Raw genomic sequence first — 20559 nt, forward strand, 5'->3', positions numbered from 1 at the left:
AAACGTGACAAACGGTTGCAGAATCAGTGAAGGTTGATTTTTTAATTGAAAGTATAACAGGATCAGTTACAATAAAATCGTCCATACGCACACCATGGGCGAGTATCATGGGTAACATTACTTCGAAGCTTTATTAATACAATAATCAATAATGAAAAATCGACATCAATAGGGTTGTCCGTATTCCCAGTCAGTACTCTTCCCCGCCTGCCATGTGCACAAAGACCGCATACATCCCCCATAACGTCAAGGCTAAGTAACTAAAACGTCATAAGGAGTTGCAATTCGCTCCCATACTGGCGCCATTTTGGTCGAGGCCAGGCAGGTCCAGAGTATAGTTCAATGTCTCCAATAAGTAGCGGCAGGACCAGAATCCCTTTCGGCAGTTCTGGCTTCGTCATTACGAGCACTAGAAAACAAGACATTCTGGGCAATACCACCTTTGACGCAGCCCTTTATGCTACAAGATGGTGTCTTCCATTTAGAAAATATTGTTGGCAGCATTTTGAAAGGAAAGATAAACGGCCGTTCTCCTAGTGAGTCTCACATTGTTACATTTATGAAGAATGTTGAAGAGTAGTATGTTGAAAATCTGAAGCCATCGTTCTACAAACTCTCAACCAGCCTTGGATGGAAAAATCCTGAAGAATGTACAAACTGAAAACCAGTTTTTGTCTGCATAGCATCAGCAGCAACACTTGAGTCAGCTTTGTGTGAAGCCGCCATCTTGATCCAATCAATACCGTCCCCCTGCACACATTCAGGGACCAGGCCGCATTGCGAGGGCACCGCAAGACGTGTCTTCAGGTCAAACGGATTGTGGGACAAGGTCCAGAATGAAGAGTCACCAAAAGGCAAAAAGTTCCGCCGGACCCCGGGAGCCGGCCGCCTATGTCGGGGGCGATCTCAGGCCGCACCAGGGCAACAAGACTTGGGGAGGGGGCAGGAGCCAAGCGTCCCCTCCGAGTCCGCGCCACCACACCGCCCCTCGGGGGCCTCCGTCAAGCGGTTCAGAGAGGCACCGCAGGCAGCGGTTCTTCAGATCAGTGGCTCTCACCGGCAAGGCTCCCCTCCGTCAGCAGCGATCGTTGGCGCTGTGGTTGCAGCCGGAGGCCCCGCCTAGTCAACGCCCCGGCCTCTCCATGTCGTAGGCCGCAAGAGTGGGCGCAACTCAGCTGGATGGCGGGTGAGACGCTGTAGCCGCAAGAGTAGGCGAAACTCAACCGGCCGAGTGAGGCACTGTGCCGCAAGAGCGGGCGCAACTCAGCTGGCCGAGCGAGACTTGGGGAGGGGGCAGTAGCCAAGCGCCCTCTCCCAGTCCGCGCCACCACACCGCCCCTCAGGGGCCTCCGTCAAGCGGTTCAGGGAGGCACTGCAGGCAGCGATTCTTCAGATCAGTGGCTCTCACCGGCAAGGCTCCCCTCCGTCAGCAGCGATCGTTGGTGCTGTGGTTGCGGCCGGAGGCCCCACCTAGTCAATGCCCAGGCCTCTCCATGTCGTAGGCCGCAAGAGTGGGCGCAACTCAGCTGGATGGCGGGTGAGACGCTGTAGCCGCAAGAGTAGGCGAAACTCAACCGGCCGAGTGAGGCACTGTGCCGCAAGAGCGGGCGGAAATCAGCTGGCCGAGCGAGACTTGGGGAGGGGGCAGGAGCCAAGCGCCCCCTCCCAGTCCGCGCCACCACACCGCCCCTCGGGGACCTCCGTCAAGCGGTTCAGGGAGGCACCGCAGGCAGCGGTTCTTCAGATCAGTGGCTCTCACCGGCAAGGCTCCCCTCCGTCAGCAGAGATCATTTGGTGCTGTGGTTGCGGCCGGAGCTCCCGCCTAGTCAACGCCCCGGCCTCTCCATGTCGTAGGCCGCAAGAGTGGGCGCAACTCAGCTGGATGGCGGGTGAGACGCTGTAGCCGCAAGAGTAGGCGAAACTCAACCGGCCGAGTGAGGCACTGTGCCGCAAGAGCGGGCGGAACTCAGCTGGCCGAGCGAGACTTGGGGAGGGGGCAGGAGCCAAGCGCCCCCTCCCAGTCCCCGCCACCACACCGCCCCTCGGGGGCCTCCGTCAAGCGGTTCGGGGAGGCACCACAGGCAGCGGTTCTTCAGATCAGTGGCTCTCACCGGCAAGGCTCCCCTCCGTCAGCAGCGATCGTTGGCGCTGTGGTTGCGGCCGGAGGCCCCGCCTAGTCAACGCCCCGGCCTCTCCATGTCGTAGGCCGCAAGAGTGGGCGCAACTCAGCTGGCCGAGTGAGACTTGGGGAGGGGGCAGGAGCCAAGCGCCCCCTCCCAGTCCGCGCCACCACACCGCCCCTCGGGGGCCTCCGTCAAGCGGTTCTGGGAGGCACCGCAGGCAGCGGTTCTTCAGATCACAACAGAGTCTCATGCTCGATCGATTGAGCTGGCCGAATCAGGCAACAAGAAGGTGGGGGGGGGGCACCTCTTGCTCAACTACCACTTGAGGAGGTGGTACTCTCTTCCTAGGAGGTGGTGGTGGTGGTGGGGATGCACCAGCTGAAGCTACAACACTTGCGATTGCTAAGTGATGAAAAAAGGTCTTTCTCTCACAAAGATGAAAGTCAGAGTGAGGAAACAAGGAGGAGTTTTCATCATTTGGGACAAAAAATAGTTCTAAACCAATGAAAAGTGTTATTTTTAGGTCACATGACCTAGCCTTACATCATTAGGAACCCAAAAGTGAAATGAACCAATGAAAAGTTTTATTAACAAGTCACATGACCTGTTATGCGTACGTTACGCGCTCCGCGCCGCGCACCGGATCGCTTCCGGGAAGCTGCGCTTCGCGCCTCGTGCACCGGAGCACTTCCGGGTGCGCTAACGCGGCTCGTCATATGACGCATTACGCGACAACGCGATATGTCGCGGTTACGCGACGCGTCACGATGTTGTTTTCTAACGCAGCAGTTGCGCAAACAGAACGTTTATCGGCCGGGCATATGGAATACATACACATTCATACCATACAATCAGGGCATGTACGCTCAGTCACACCATACAATTTTTCACATTCACAGTGATGGTCTGCACTCCATGCAATATCTCACAGCGCTTCTCTATGTCTTTCCCTACATGGAGCACGGTGCGGTCCATGTCCACTCCATTCTTCAGTCGGAACTCCAATGTAACCTACAGAGGAGAAAAGAAAGGGGGGGGGGATACAGCATTCAGAGGATGTCAGCGCGCGCAAACACGAAAAAGCTTCTACTTACCATGTATCAGACTAGCTGCAGGAACGTGTGATACAACAGATCTTGGCTATCCCTTTCGCATTATTCTTCTGTGTAACATATCCTCCCCTTCTTATGATGCCAAAAAATGTTTCATTTTGTTTGTCTCTGAATTCGAGTTCCCTCTTCGTGTATTTGTTTCTCAATTAGTCTTATTTTATGGGACAAAATACCACACCTTACATTCGGCAGATACCTTAAGCTACGGTCGACCATTTTCTAACAATTCTGGAAAAAGGGCAGGTGTGACGGATACAAATTTCAATCAATCCAAAATTTAGGCAAAGGGTCTGCTTTATCTGTCTTCTATTGTTTGGGAATAACAGCCTTTATTCTAAAATCCTACCAACCTAGACGATTGTTGTGACGCTGATTCCATACTTCCTTCGAAAACTTTTTTTTTTGCAAAAATGTCAGTATACAAATACGGGCCTACAACCACGTGGGCCGGCCACGGGGCAAACTGGAATCGTATATGATGAGGGGACCTTTACACTGTAGAAAAACGTAATGGGCGGGCCATTAGGTTGCAGGAATTAAGGTGTCTAACAGTTGCGGAATCGGTGGACGTTAATTTTATAATGAAAGTACGACAGGACCAGTTACAATGAAATTATCTAGATATACATTTGCGGGTAAGTACCATGAGTAACGTTAATTCGAACTTTCAATAGTACAGTAATGAATAATACATCAGAACTTAATATCAATAGGGATGTGCAAATGTTCAATCAGTACCCGTCCCCGCCCGCCATGTGCTCCAAAACTGCATACATATCTCGTGATATCAAGGCTGAGCAACCAGTACACATCAAGGAGTTGCGAGTCTCATTTATACCGACGCCATTTTGGGCGAGGCCGGGCAGGTCCAGAATATAGTCAAAATGTCTCCACCAACCAGCGGTCAGAACAGAACCCCTTTCAGCAGTCCAAAAAGTTCCGTTAAATGACAACAGAAGGGACAGGCAACAAGAACCATCAGTCAAAGAGGGGAGGGCAAGTTCTTCTCTACCGGGTCACGTTGGGGCTCCACCGGAACTGATCGAATTGGTAGTCTACAGTGTTTCTGGATGTTTCAGACTGAAGCTGGCGTCAGCATGAGAGCACCCCGTGGCTACGTTGTGGCCATTCCGCCAGCAATCATGGCAGTCGCTCCCCACCGGAAGTCTGCGGGAGTCGGGGGCCCCGGTGACTCTTGTAGAATCTTCAAGGCTGAGGGGACGCTTTTGGGAATGGGGCCCATGCCCTAGCAGTCAAGCGTCCGAGTTCCAGGGTTGCCCAGAGCCATCCTTGCAGGCCAGGCCCAAGTCTGTGGAGCCGACCGCCATTTCCTGAGCTCCGTGGCAGCCGCCTGTCGCTGTACCACAAGAGTGGGTGCAATTCAGCCGGATGGCGGGTGAGACGCTGTAATAGCAAGAGCAGGCGAAACTCAGGTGGCCGAGCGACGCACTGTGCCGCAAGAGCGGGCACAATTCAGGTGGCCGAGTGAAGCGCTGGGGTGCAGCTGAGAAACCTCCACCTGGGGAGGTGGGGGAGGCTCGTTCGCGCCGCCTCTCCCTTCCAGTGCACCCCACGCCGTCTCCTGGCGCAGGTATATGTGATGGTCGGACCAGGGCACCGCAGGACGTGTCTTCAGGTCAAACGGATTGCGGGACAAGGTCCAGAATGGAAGAGTCACCAAAAGGCAAAAAGTTCCGCCGGACCCCGGGAGCCGGCCGCCTATGTCGGGGGCGATCTCAGGCCACACCAGGGCAACAAGACTTGGGGAGGGGGCAGGAGCCAAGCGCCCCCTCCGAGTCCGCCCCACCACACCGCCCCTCGGGGGCCTCCGTCAAGCGGCTCAGGGAGGCACCGCAGGCAGCGGTTCTTCAGATCAGTGGTCTCACCGGCAAGGCTCCCCTCCGTCAGCAGCGATCGTTGGCGCTGTGGTTGCGGCCGGAGGCCCCGCCTAGTCAACGCCCCGGCCTCTCCATCTCGTAGGCCACAGTGTAGTCGGGGAGAAATCCCGGGAACGGCGGCATGTATTTGGATCGATGTTGCAGCAGGCTGCCATGTAAATAGTTATTTAATAAAATGTTTTACCCTGTTACTTTGCTGGTGTGTTGTATATATTTATAATATTTGCATAGGGTTTGTCGTTATTTTGGGCGGGGTGGGCGGTGGAGCCGAGCTGTCTTGCAGCCATCATGGCGTCGAGCTCGGTTCCTCTCACTAGTTTCATATTTCTCATGAGGGGTTGTTCCTAATGTTTCTATTTTAGCGAGGTCAAAAAGAGATCCCATTAGTGGCCTACTGATTTTGCTTGATTCCTTTTGTTTTTTCTAACGATTTTTCACTATCTGCAAAGACTAAACAGAGTATTGCGACTTTGTGCTTGTTTGTAAATAGAGAATGAACCAAAGAGAAGCAATTCCAAAACAGTAAATGCTTGGATAACAATCAATCAAATGGAGAGGGAAGCAGGCACGACGGATTACAACGGGGGCAAAGGCCTGCGTTACCTACCCTTCACTATCTGCAAAGAGAGAATACTCCTAAAAGAAAAGAGGGGGGGGGCAGCGTTCAAAGCACATCAGCGTGCATAAACACGAAAATGTTTTTACCTACCACGTACTTGACATTTTAAAGCTTTTGATATTTGCTGATAAAAAACCATTGAAATTCACTGAAAAAACCATAGGTTATAGACCATATATAGTTAGGAATTAGCATTTACAAAACCTTGAAAATTCACTGAAAAAACCATGGGTTATAGACCATATATAGTTAGGAATTAGCATTTACAAAACCTTATTTTACTCACACAAAACCATTGAAATTCCATATATAGTTAGTTGCACTAACTATATATCGCGCACCCGCAATCCACTGCTGATGATGTCACATATTACATCATCCATGACATGGTCAGTGACATCACTGATGACATCTCAAATGACATCACTGATGACATCACTGATGACATCTCAAATGACATCACTGATAACATCTCAAATGACATCACTGATGACATCTCAAATGACATCACTGATGACATCACTGATGACATCTCATTTGACATCAATGGTCACATCACTGATGATATCATTCATGTGACAATACAATGCATCTCCTCACACTTTAATATAACCTCTGTTACACCCAGTGTTAAATACAGAATATAATTTTTTAAACCATTGACACACCAATACTAGTTACTACATACGCACTCACTGATTCCTACGTCTACACACACATTCACTCATTCACCCATACAATCATTCATACACACAATCACTCATCTTTACAACACTATCATATGCACTCATACACCTATACAGACACTCACACTCTGCCACTCATCCATGGAGTTACTCACACACCTAGTCAGTCCTGTAAAGAATCAATCACACTTCCATTTTCTAATCTATACAGTTAAACATAGAGTACCTTACATTTTCAAACATATACTAACACATACTTACTCTCTTATACAATCATTGATACAAGAACACATTGATCTGCACAGAGTCACACATCTCCCAGCCAGCCACACACACATTCAGTCTCCCATACAAATACTTGGACAATCAATCAATAACCCATATAGTTACTCATATAGCTACTGATCAACACATGCAGCAGTTTACAGAACAACAGACATAATGATGCACAAATTAAGACAGTTTAGTCACTAACCCATGCATTCAGTGAGACACATTTAATCACTCACTCATACAGTCAGTCACGCACCTACTAAATCCTTCATCCAGACACTTCTACATCTACTCATTCTTCAATATGTAAAACATATTTAAACTTTACAGAAACACACAGTCACTGGATGATGTCATCAGTGATGTCATCAGTGATGTCATTTGAGATGTCATCAGTGATGTCATCAGTGATGTCATTTGAGATGTCATCAGTGATGTCATCAGTGATGTCACTGACCATGTCATGAATGATGTAATATGTGACATCATCAGCAGTGGATTGCGGGTGCGCGATATATAGTTAGTGCAACTAACTATATATGGAATTTAAATGGTTTTGTGTGAGTAAAATAAGGTTTTGTAAATGCTAATTCCTAACTATATATGGTCTATAACCCATGGTTTTTTCAGTGAATTTTCAAGGTTTTGTAAATGCTAATTCCTAACTATATATGGTCTATAACCTATGGTTTTTTCAGTGAATATATATATATATATATAGATGATGAAACACTCCTGTTCCGTCAGTGGTCGGCGGAACCAAGCAGGTATGGACCTCTGACTATCCTTTCCAATGTAGCGACTAATAATTGCAAAAAAGAATCACTCCTCAAGTGAGTTGCAGGATGACGTTTTTATTTATTCAAAGACGACGCGTTTTACTCCACTAGGGAGCTTGTTCACATAACGCGCTCAGAAACACAAGGACAATTTATAATGAAAATAAAGGTGGGACAATTCAAAAAAGTGTGCACGCCCTCACTGCATTACTAATAAACAATCAATCAATCAATCAAGTCATTTATAGAGCGCACTACTCACCCGTAGGGTCTCAAGGCGCTAGGAGGGGGGGGAGTGCCGTTACTGCTCGAACAGCCAGGTCTTGAGCTTCTTCCTGAAGGAGAGATGGTCTTGGGTCAGGCGCAGGTCGGTCGGGAGTGAGTTCCAGGTCTTGGCGGCCAGGTAGGAGAAGGACCTTCCTCCTGTTGTCGCTCTCCGGATGCGGGGGACGGCGGTGAGGGCGTGGCTGGTTGATCTGAGGTGGCGCTTGGGAGTGTAGAAGTTGATTCGGTTGTTGAGGTAGCTCGGGCCTTGGTCGTGTAGGGCTTTGTGTGCGTGGGTGAGGAGACGGAAGGTGATTCTTTTGTTGACGGGGAGTCAGTGCAGGTCTCTCAGATGTCCGGAGATGTGGCTGTTTCGTGGGATGTCGAGGATGAGTCTGGCTGAGGCGTTCTGGATCCGCTGGAGTCTCTTCTGGAGCTTGGCGGTGGTTCCGGCGTAGAGGGCGTTGCCGTAGTCCAGTCGGCTAGTGACGAGGGCCTGGGTGACAGTCTTCCTGGTCTCGGTGGGGATCCACCAGAAGATCTTCCGTAGCATGCGTAGGATGTTGAAGCATGACGAGGAGACGGCGTTGACTTGTCTGGTCATGGAGAGGGAGGAGTCCAGGATGAAGCCCAGGTTGCGTGCGTGGTCCGTCGGTTTGGGTGCGGTGCCCAGGGCGGGGGGCCACCAGGAGTCGTCCCAGGCGGAGGGCGAGGAGCCCAGGATGAGGACCTCCGTCTTGTCTGAGTTCAGTTTCAGGTGGCTGGTCGTCATCCATTCGGCTACATCTCTCATCCCTTCGTGCAGGTTGGCTCTGGCGGCGGCGGGGTCGTTGGTCAGGGAGAGGATCAGCTGGGTGTCGTCGGCGTAGGAGATTATGTTGAGGTTGTGTTGGCGTGCGATGGCCGCGAGGGGGCTCATGTAGATGTTGAAGAGGGTGGGGCTCAACGAGGATCCTTGAGGGACGCCGCAGATGACTTCGGTGGCCTCTGACTTGTACGGTGCTAGGCGGACTCTCTGTGTTCTTCCGTCGAGGAAGGAGGTGATCCATTCCAGTGCCTTCTCCTGGATTCCGATGTTGCCGAGGCGCTGCACTAGGGTGCGGTGGCAGACAGTGTCGAAGGCCGCGGAGAGGTCCAGGAGGATGAGGGCCGTTGTTTCTCCGTTGTCCATCAGGGTTCGGATGTCATCGGTGGCAGCGATGAGGGCGGTCTCGGTGCTGTGGTTGGCTCGGAAGCCAGACTGTGAGGGGTCGAGGGATCCATTCGTCTCGAGGAAGGCGGCCAGCTGTTTGTTGACGGTCTTTTCGATGACTTTGTCCGGGAACGGGAGGAGCGAGATGGGACGGTAATTCTTGAGTTCGGTGGGGTCCGCTGTAGGTTTCTTGAGGAGAGCGCTGAGTTCTGCGTGCTTCCAGCTCTCCGGGAAGGTGGCGGTGTCGAAGGAGGTGTTGATAATGTCCCGCAGGTGGGGTGCGATGACAGCGTCGGCCTTGTTGAAGATGTGGTGAGGGCAGGGGTCAGTCGGAGATCCGGAGTGGACGGAGTTCATTGTGCGGATGGTGTCTTCGGTGCTGATCGGAGTCCAGGTGCGGAGGGTGGTGGTGGGTTGCGTTGCTGCGGTTGTGGCGTGCGTTGGTTGGATGCTGAAGCTGTTGTGTATGTCCGCGATCTTGTTGTGGAAGTAGGACGCGAGGGAGTTGCAGAGGTCTTGCGACGGGGTGATGTCGTTGTTTCCGGCGTTGGGGTTGGAGTAGACAGACTTGTTTTTCATTTGTTCAAGTTCATGAAAACGCAAACAAAATAATATTGACCAGATGGACTTTGTCACTAATCAGCAAATATGACAATATAACATAACTTTTCAAATATAAGCAAAATGAGCCACACAAATTAATACCTGGTGACCACTAAATTCCAGCCAAAAGATGCAAAAGACAGAAACTTTCAAAGAATAACGACATAGTGCCTGAAAATAGAAAGTTTCAGAAATTTGCATGAAATGTTAAATACATTTGCGACATAGTGCCTAGAAATTTAATTGATAGTATGTATGAAAAACGCATATCAAAAAAGGAAAATACCATATACATGTGTCAGGATCAAATTCATTTTAAAATTTTCCTCATTGCATATTAAGTAAAGGTTACACAAATAAACAACATTTTTTTGAATAGTCACAAATATAGGCCAAAGATTACTGAATGTATATTGGACTGCGTTTGAACAAACAATTGTACTGTCATAGTGAAAAGTGCCCAAAAAAAGTGCAGTGATAAATCATAAGAAAAAAGGCCATAGTGATTCAAGCTGTGACCCACAAAAGGAATAAAGTTAAAAAAGTGTACAGCAATATGATGACAAATTAGTGACAGCCCTACTAAAAATATTCAAACCTAATGTAGAAATGGCAAAACAGATTGGTACATTATAGTAGTCTTTCTACATAAGTCAAAAAAATATTTTTATAAAATAGTCACCAGCCGGCGACTAAGTATAGATGATCGTATCCTAGCAGCAAACAAGGAGTTGAACACAGAGAATATATCAACAAGTCAAGTACCATAAGGATGTTAAAGGACTAAATGAGATGTCATATGATATTATAGAAAATTACTTAAATCCTCCGTCAAATTAAGGCCATTAGGGGCCTTAGTATCTAAAGACAGTATGAAATGTGATTCTTTCTGCCTGAGTAGTTTCATACGGTCCCCAACCCGTGCACTGCCCGAAAATGCCTTGCTACAGGATAGGTGTTATCTCTGTTAATAATTGCGCGAATATGCTGGAGAATGCGCTGGTGAACTGGGAGCTTAGGGCCCGATGTAGGTCGGTCGGTAACGGCCGAAAATCGGTATTTTTCGGCCGTTACCGACCGGTATCAATCCCTCGGGATGTAGGAGTCGAAAAACCGCCCGAATCGGTAAAAATACCGATTCGGAAAAGTTACCCTTTCGGTAGATTACCGAATCGGAAATTACTCCGAATCGGCAAATATACCGAATCGGTAACAAAACCGATTCTGTAAAAAATACGGAATCGGAAATATCACCGAATCGGTGTAATACCGATTCGGAAAACACAGAATCGGGAAAAATAAACCGATTCGGTACAGATATCGATTCGGTAAAATTACCGATTCGGTATAAAACCGAATCTGTGTGAAAAACTTAAGATTGAGATGTAGGAAAGCTCTGAAATACAGAATAAGCGTCAAAATCGGTATTTAAGATTCGGTTTTTACCATAGATTGGAATCAGGTGGTAACCAGGTGCAACCTATAAAAAAGGACCCGAAATGCATTTCTGCTTGCACCATGGCAGCTTTTTATGTCATAACAAGACGGCTACGGCTACAGCAGGATGGAGAGAGGGAATGGCTGAGAGAGGAGCAGGTGTATAGACAGCGGATCACCCTGTTCATGCAGACAGATGCAGAGATCCTACAGAGGTACAGGCTGGACCCAGAGACCATCTTAGAGCTCATAAGGGACCTCCAACCCCTGTTGCAGCACCCCACCCCAAGGGCACACGCAATCCCAGTGCACGTGCAGGTGCTATGCAGCCTACACCTGCTGGCGTCTGGCAGCTATCAAAGTGCAGTAGCTTCGGTAGGAGGGGTGAGCCAGAGCTGCCTGTCACGGTTCTTCCACAAGTTCCTTGATGCCATGATTGACAGGATGGACCAATACATTTCCTTCCCTGCAACCCATGCAGAACTGGTACAGACAAAAGCAGACTTCTACCAGATGGCAAGATTTCCCCACATCATTGGCTGCATAGATGGCACACACTTTCCGATTTGTCCCCCTGCTGCCACAGAATATGTATACCGCAATCGGAAGTCACGGCACACCATAAATGTGCAGGTGATTTGTAATGCCAAGTGTGTAATCACAGACGTGGTAGCAAAATTTCCAGGGAGTACCCATGACTCCTACATCTTTCAAAATAGCGGAATTTATGCACGGTTGATGGCAGGGGAATTCGGTGAAGGATACCTCCTAGGTAAGACCCAGTGTCAGACCCCCATAACCTAAATAGCAGTGTGAAGTACATGTATGCATGTGAGTAATGTTACCCCTTTTTCTTGTAGGCGACAGTGCATATGCCCTCCGCTCATTCATTCTCACCCCCTACCTCAACCCCTCAACACCCAGCCAAAGGAGGTATAACCGTGCGCACAAAAGCACAAGGAATGTAGTAGAGCGGACCTTCGGCATCTGGAAAAGCAGGTTCAGATGCCTGCACAAGAGCGGAGGTGCAAGACAATATACCCCCATCACCTGCTGCAAGATAATTGCTGTCTGTGCAATGTTGCACAACCTTGCGGTCAAGAAGGGCACAGAGGTAGAGTTATCTGACTACGAGGACCCTGACGATGACATTGCTGTGCCACAAACACAACCTGCCGGAGTGTCTACACCAACTGATGACAGGTTCAGACGTGAGGAGATAACAGACAACTATTTCTGAGTGAGTACAGATGCACAGACATGTCAATGGATGTGGAAAAAAAAAAAATTAATAATGTTGGCACAACGTTACTGCACTGATGCGCAACAAATTAAACAATAACAGAATAGGTGGGGAATGTAAATTGTCCGGGTTGCCTCGCCCACCCTGGCAGTCTTACTTCTTGCTGCACTTAGCTGACCCACTTGGATGTGGCTCACCCCCTTCTGTGTGTCCGGCTGCCTCAGCGGAGCGCCTGCTGCTCCGGCGCGGCTCAGATACAGCACTGGCCGGGCTGCTGCGGCTGCTGGTGTCCCCAGCCTCGCCCACGTCCAGGGCAGGATTCACCACCGTGTTTGATATAATTAGTGCCTCCATGGCAGTGGTGATGCGGGCCATGCCCCTGGTCACCTCAGAAGTGTTCTGGGTGAGGCAGTCCTCCATGTTAGCCCCTCGGCGGCATAGCTGGGCGGTTGCTGCTGCAAGGCGGGTCATTGCCCGGTTTTGCACGCGGGCATCCCTGCGCCTACAGTGCTCGTGCTCCTCCATCTTACTGCATAGCTGGGTAATGGCAGTAGTCATGCGCCCCAGTCCAGTAGCTATTTCCTTGTTGCTCTCAACGAAACTCTTAAACCCCTTTGTCATCTCCCCCATGTGCAGGTTGTGCTGCCGCAATTGGCGCTGGCAAGCCAGGATCGACTTGGCCTGCATCCTTTGGATCCGGACCATACTCCCCTCCAGCCCGTGGAATACACTGCCCTCCCGTGCAGGTGAAGCAGGGCTGGATGTGCGTGGCCTGCGCCGATTGCTGCTGGCCTGCTGTGTGGGCTGGTGTGCCACGGGTGTTTCAGGGGTGGGTGCAGGAGCCTGAGCCGCTGCTCCCTCCATGATGTTCAATGGTGCAACGGTGATCCTCCTGGCAGGAGATGTGGCTGGGGCTGGGTGGGTCTGTGTGGGTGAAATTTCCGGTGAGAACTGCAATGTGGGCGTTAGTGACAGTAGGGGGGAGTGGGGAAATGAGAGGGTATGTCCTATGTCATCCTCATTGCACACGGCACTGCTGTTCTCCTCCTCCTCCTCCTGTGATGGTACAATGCTGCTTGGCCCTGCCACCGCACTGTCTGATGGTGCTGGAGCTGGAGCTTGTGTAGCCGCTGCTCCATTGCCTGATGGTGCCCCTAGGTATAAAGAAGCATTTGTGAACTGAGTGCAAATGTCTTACAGTCACTACAATAAAAGCATTGCACATCTCATTGTCAATACTCTGATTCATTTTCTAGGTGCATATCATTTGAATGTGCACTGGCATTTGTTTCTACTTAAGCTGACTACAGTTATCATGATGCATTGCTCATGTATGTTGCTAGCAGTACTGGGCTGGGGTTTGGCTGTGCATTGGGGCTAAAGGGGAGGTGTCTGGTAGGGTGTGTCATGCTGCGCATGCTTCTTACCTTTTGCTTTGGCTCTGGATGAGCTGTCCAGGTCCCCAACTCCCAGCACACTCTCTCTCTCAATTGTCGTGGACACAAGTTCCTCAAGGTCAGTGAGGGGTGGCGCCGGGTTCCTGCCTCCACCTGTTAGTCCTGCCTGCTTGTGCAGCTCGGCCAGTTTCCTCTTGGTGAGGCTGCGAATGTCATAGAACCTCTTCTTGAGGTCGTCCAGGCTCCTGGGGGTGACACCAACTGCGTTCACCCTCCCACCGATTGCAATCCACAGGTTCCTCTTGGTGCTCTCTGGGACTGTGAGGGACAGCCTCCCAAACAGCTGCCTGTGGACCCTCACCACCTCCTCCACCAACACTTGCAGCTCCTTGGTGCTGAACTTGGCCTTGCGCTTGCGCTCATTCTTCTGGCTCTCAGAGCTGCTTGCCATTTCCACACAGTTCAGGATAGTGCTACCACTGCTGCTCACTGTGAATGCTCAGCTCAGGCTGCCTCTCCAGAAAGTTCTAATGAGCTGCACCTGCCTGGGTAGCCACTCCCTGCTAGGGTGGGGGAGGGTGCTTCCACCTCATTGGCTGTTGTCATTAGTTTCACTTTTACTTGCTCGCCGATTCCGTATTCACCGATTCGGTATTTACCGATTCGGTATTCGCCGAATCGGCGATTACCAAATCGGTAAATACCGAATCGGTGAATACAATGCATTCCAATGGGCCATTTGGCCCACGGGGGAGTATTGGAATTACCGATTCGGTATTTGTCGATTCGGTAATCGCCGATTCGGTACTTACCGATTCGGCAAATACTGATTCGGTAGGTATCGAACCACGATACCGAATGTTACCGATTCGGTAATTTTCCGAAATTTTTTCCCTACATATCATTTTCCGATTTCAATATACCGATTAGGTAGGAATCGGTATTTTAAAATCGGTAAAAGGGTTTTACCTACATCGGGCCCTTAGTGCTCCCAATATATTCGAGATTGCAGGTACATCTCAGTTTATATACAACGAAATCAGACCTGCAAGTTAAATATTCACGAATAGGAACCGGCACCTCACTAAATGCTGTAACATAGTGGGTGCTATTTTTGGCAAAGGTGCAAGCGCGGCAGGAGGTGCATTTGAAGAACCCTGTTTTGTTGACAAAGCTTTTTGTAGGGGGATTTTCAGGCGCTGGCCTATCCAATGCATCACGCATGGAAAGCGCTCTTCTAAATGTTACAGTTGGTGTGTTAGATAGCAATGGTCCAAGGATGACATCTGTTAGTTTTATTGTCCATTCTGTACATATAATACGTCTGATCTTGCGCTCCTGTGTACTGAAGGTGGTTATAAGTCTCACAGTGCATTCAGAGCTTGGCATGTTAGACACCTTAGGCGCAAGAAGTGTTTTGCGGTCTATTGAGCTGGCTTTCTGAAGAGCTTGTTCTAGAATGTAGTTGGAATAGCCCCTATTTAGGAAGCGCTTTTTGGAATTCTTAAGACAAAGATCTAATGAGTCTTTGTCACTGCAAATTCTGCAGATGCGTACAAACTCCCCATAGGGGATACTGCTGATGGTATGAGCTGGGTGGGCACTACGAGCATGCAAGATTGCATTGCCCGCTGTAGATTTGCGGTGAAGACGGGTTTCAATTTTGTTGTTCTTTATAAAAATTTGAACATCAAGAAATTCTGCTACATCAGTTGTTACAATGGAAGTAAATTTAAGATTTAGTGTGTTAACATTCAAATCCATCACAAATGTATTGGCCTCCTCAACTGTACCCCTCCAAATTATACAGACGTCGTCAATGAAACGCCAATAATTGACAATGTTAGGTAGCCAACGTTTGTGCGTAGTCCTGAGCTCGTGCTCCTCCCACCAGCCCACATGTAAGCATGAGTAACTGGGGGAAAAGCACAAGCCCATCGCCACGCCACGCAACTGTTGATAATCATTACCCTGAAACCGGAAAAAGTTAGCAGTGAGGCAAATCTTGATCATTTCAACTATCATGTTGTTATGATCCCGAAAACAGATGTCCCTTTTGCTCAAATAGTATTCACAGGCGTTAACGCCATCATGATGATTAATGGAAGTGTACAGTGACTCAATGTCCATCACTAGGAACAAATAGTTAGCACACCATTTCACATTCATAACCTTATTGAGGAAGTCCGTCGTATCTTTTAGGTAAGATGGGAGATTTGTCATGTGTGGTTGCAAAAAATAATCCACATATTTAGAGAGATTTTCATTCATGCTTCCGATGGCAGTGATGATAGGGCGCCCCGGAGTTGGTGTTAATTGCTTGTGAATTTTAGGGAGAAAATATAAACTCGGCGTAACTGGATGCTCATTGTTGAGGAAGCTGGATTCGTCCTTTGTCAATAACCCTAGTCTCTTCCACACATGAATTTGTTTACGGGTTTTTTCATGGCTCCGTGTCATGGCAAATTGGGTAGACAAAAAATAGCAAGAGGTGTCAGATAAATGTCTCTCCGCCTCAATGATGTAATCTTTTGTTTGCCATAGCACCGTATTTCCTCCCTTGTCTGCATTTTTAATTATTACATTGTTGTTTTTTTGTAATTTACTGACAAGCTGGTGATATTGACTGTCATTGTAGTTTTGTTGTTTCCTTTGGGTCGTAACTTCCCTATTCAGTGCCTTTAATTCAGTTATAACCCTATCGCTGAAAACATCTACAGCATCGCGTGGCATTAATGGCAAAAAAATTGGACTTGGGGCGAAAAGGCGTGGTAACTGGTCGCACAACATTAATGCATTGGCTCACATTAGGAATAGGTTGAGAGTCATTGTCATATGCCAAATCAAACAAGTTCTGCAAACCAGTGATGTCTTGTACCTGAAGGGATGGCCCTGAACCTTCAGGTGTTTCCGCAATCGTTGTTTTTTTACGCCTGGATTCCAGTTCAAAATGTTTGATCAACCTAATTTTGCAAATACATTTATAGACATCTATTCTTGTCTGATTATAGGAAAACCTGTTGGGTGGACAGTAAGAGAGCCCCAGCGAAAGTAGTTGTTGTTCAGCTTTAGTCAGCACAAGATCAGTTAAATTAACGACAGTATTCTCAACTGAGCTTGTCATTTTCTCCTATGCTTTTTTGGTTTCCCTTGCGAGATATTTGCGTTTGTAGATCCGCCTCCTTGAGTGCCTGCGCTGGCTGATTGATTGCCTTGTTTTGATTGAGGAATCCGGGGGCGCAGATGGTAACGCCGGTCCTCGCTGACAAAACTCAGCTCCTCAATTAAAGAAAAGTTATCCCGACCACTGATGCCTGGAATAGGTCTTACTTCCCCACCATCTTCATCACGGTTCGAGGTTAAAGCGTTAACTGACAGACTAACGCTGTTATCAGCTTGTAAAAGAATGTTGGAAGTTGTAGGTTGATCACCTATTGGATTGCCACTGTTTAACAAAGCTTTACGTTTGAGATTATCGTATTTGCAGGAAAAAGTAAAAATTCTGCCAGTGGCATAGTCATTTTTATCGCGTGCAATTTTTGTAATCCTCCTCTCTATAATTGTTTCTTCTAATTTCTTGATGCGTATGTCAATTTCTACTTTACTCTTGGTGATGAAGTCGGTTTCCCCAGAGGCTTCCAGAAGGCTGTTCACACGATCAATTTCAGCTAGTATTTTTTCTCGATCTGACTCTGCTTACTTAATTAGTATGTGTATCATGTTCATTGAGCTTTTTAGATTGTTATCAGCCCATTCTTGGAGCATTTGTGGGTCAGGATCCTCATAGGTAGGAACAATTTACACTCTCAGACCACGTAGCACTCTGTCGGCGTCTCTATACTTCTCGAGGGATTTTTTCTCCCACCACTTGGATATTTCGCCACGTAGTAGTTTCTCTAATGTTTTTAAGGGTGTTTTCACATCGTTGTTTGTAGCACTAGGTACATCATTATTAGAATGAGGCGTATTTATTGGAAGGCTGTCAAAACGTGCATCAGCTGTAGCTTCCCTGTTCCTGAGCGCGTCGCTTCATATCATAGTAAAGAGATTGAATGCAGTGTAGACGTCAAACTTGGTTAAATAAATACCAAGAACTCTGCATGCACACGTTGTATGTCGCTACAAGCAAATTTGCAAAGGTAAAATCCCGTAACCCGTTGTTGCTGAGTTTTGAGGTGGAAAGGTGCACGAACGAAAGAAAGGGGGAGTGTCTTACCGGAATCGGTGCCGGGCTGCCTGCCAGTCAGCCGACCGGTGAGCCCCACAGCTACCACGCCGACAGACCAATCTCCACACTAACTCAACGTGTAGCTTGTTACACCGATGTTTTCACTCCAGCGGGGCGGCACAGCAAGAGCAGATTCCTCTAATCGAATTCAATATGCGCTGGAAGCGCAGACAGCTGCGCCAGCACCGTGCCTCTTGCAAACGGGAGGGTCCATAAATCGGGAGCAGCAAATCCCGGCAGATAAATGATGAAACACTCCTGTTCCGTCAGTGGTCGGCGGAACCAAGCAGGTATGGACCTCTGACTATCCTTTCCAATGTAGCGAAAAATAATTGCAAAAAAGAATCACTCCTCAAGTGAGTTGCAGGATGACGTTTTTATTTAATCAAAGACGACGCATTTCACTCCACTAGGGAGCTTGTTCACATAACGCGCTCAGAAACACAAGGACAATTTATAATGAAAATAAAGATGGGACAATTCAAAAAAGTGTGCACGCCCTCACTGCATTACTAATAACATAGTAGACAGACTTGTTTTTCATTTGTTCAAGTTCATGAAAACGCAAACAAAATAATATTGACCAGATGGACTTTGTCACTAATCAGCAAATATGACAATGTAACATAACTATTCAAATATAAGCAAAATGAGCCACACAAATTAATACCTGGTGACCACTAAATTCCAGCCAAAAGATGCAAATATATGCATATATAGATATAGATAGATAGATAGATAGATAGATGTATATATATATACATGGAGAAGAGTTTGCGTAGTATGATCTTATCCACCTAATGGTACTTAAGTGTATAGAGGGAGTGGACTGTCCATGAAGACTTCTGTACAAGGAGAAGGGTGAACATAGCATGGGCTTGGGTGTGAGATGGAGAGGCCTCTCAAACAGAAACTGTGCAGAGAATGAAGGCTGTGTCTAGTGAACTCTTGGTCACTTAATAGTGCGCGGTCTCTGGAAGGAGAGTGGACTCTCTGTGAAAAGGTCTGTACCAGGCGAAGGGAGTGTACTTGTGTCTGTAATGGCGGCTGCAACATTCAGATTGCTCAGTAGTGTAGGCTCAGCAAAGAAGGTGGACCGGAAAATAAGGTCTCGAGGCCATTAGAGTCTTCTATTTTTTTTTATTGCCATACTGCAGAACTACTGCAGGACCCCAGTGGGCTCAATCATCTAGATGTAAACATTTTCTAACCTTAATTTCTCTTAAACTGCTGAATGGATTTATCGCAAAAAGCAAGCTTTTTGAGTAAAGATCTAGCTTACTGCCAAATTTAGTGCAATTCTGTTCATCCATTTTTCATGTATTGCTGTTTAAAAATCTTGTGGAAAATTGCAAGTGCAAATTGAGTTTTGGTGAAATACATTCACAAAAGGTCCGCAGGAGTCCCATGGGACTGTCATGTTTAAATGTGAGGCCTTCTGAATGGCCAGAGAACTTTTTCTATCTTGTGCCTTTATGGTATAGTGGGACCAAGAATTGCCAAACTATTCCCTGGGATTTCATTTGCTGGTCAAGAAACAAACTGCTGCGGCAGACATTACAAACCTCGGGGACTCATCACCGAGTCCTGACAAATTATTTAAAATAGCCTCTTAGGGTAAAGTGCAGGCACACTCTGAACCCCAAGGCCATGTGGGGAATGGTTACAAAGAGACACTCTATCCAGTTAAATTTAAAAAAACATTATTGGGATGCAGGTCCTGGGGTACCCGCTGCCGGTACCATGGTGACCAGCACAGCCCTTTTAGTAGTTTCTGCACACTGAAATTAATAACACAAAGCAGACGTGCTTGGCAAGATCTGAGGGAGCACACAGATAAGGCATGCCCGGTGAGAGGGGCTGTGGGAGTACATGGACCCTAGAGAGCAGGCTGGAGTCAAAGGAGCAGCACATGGACCAAAGACGGAGTAGTAAGCTGAACTCTAAGGGCGAGAGGGAGGGTCAGGAGCAGCTCAAACAATATTACAGAGGGCAGGCCAAAAGTGCAGAATCAGCAAGTTAACATTAAAAGGTGAGTGGTAGAGGCAGGGATAGAACAATTAACCACAGAGGCCAGGTGGGAGGGGAAGGAACAGAGGCAAAACATGGGCCACGGTGGATGTTAGAAATTGGGTTTCTGGATGGCAGAGGTCTGCACTCTGTCCAAGCAGGAACCACACTCCTAGACCGGGTAAGTCAGTTACACTATAAATGAACTTGTGCTCACCCTCTGGTAGCTTGGCACAGAGCAGCCAGGCTTAACTAAGAGGCAATGTACAAAGTATTTGTGCTCACCAAAAACAGTAAATTGGTGAAATCACCAGAAAAGGACTCCACACCAGTTTAGAAAAACAGCCAATATTCTCATGAGTGAACCAAGACCAAAAAGACAAAAATCCAATAATCAGAAGTCTAGTTATGAATATTTAAAGAATGCACACTTCTGTAGTGCTTAAAAGTAGATAGCGCCAACCCGGGCTATCTGGTTGCCCTTTCCCGGTTAAACATAAATGCTCAGGCCGAAAACAATGGAGCTTGGGTCGGACACAGGGACCTTTGCAGTTTGTGAGTAGTCTCTTGGTTACAGGCTGTACATATATATTAATAGATTTATTATCATGCACTCACTTCAGTCTGTGCTTGGATACATGTGTGTTCTCTTTACATACCTGCCTATGGTAACAATATATGCTACTCTTTTCAGT

This window comes from Lissotriton helveticus, chromosome 7 (assembly GCF_964261635.1).
Source record: "Lissotriton helveticus chromosome 7, aLisHel1.1, whole genome shotgun sequence".
Taxonomy (NCBI): Eukaryota; Metazoa; Chordata; class Amphibia; order Caudata; family Salamandridae; genus Lissotriton; species Lissotriton helveticus.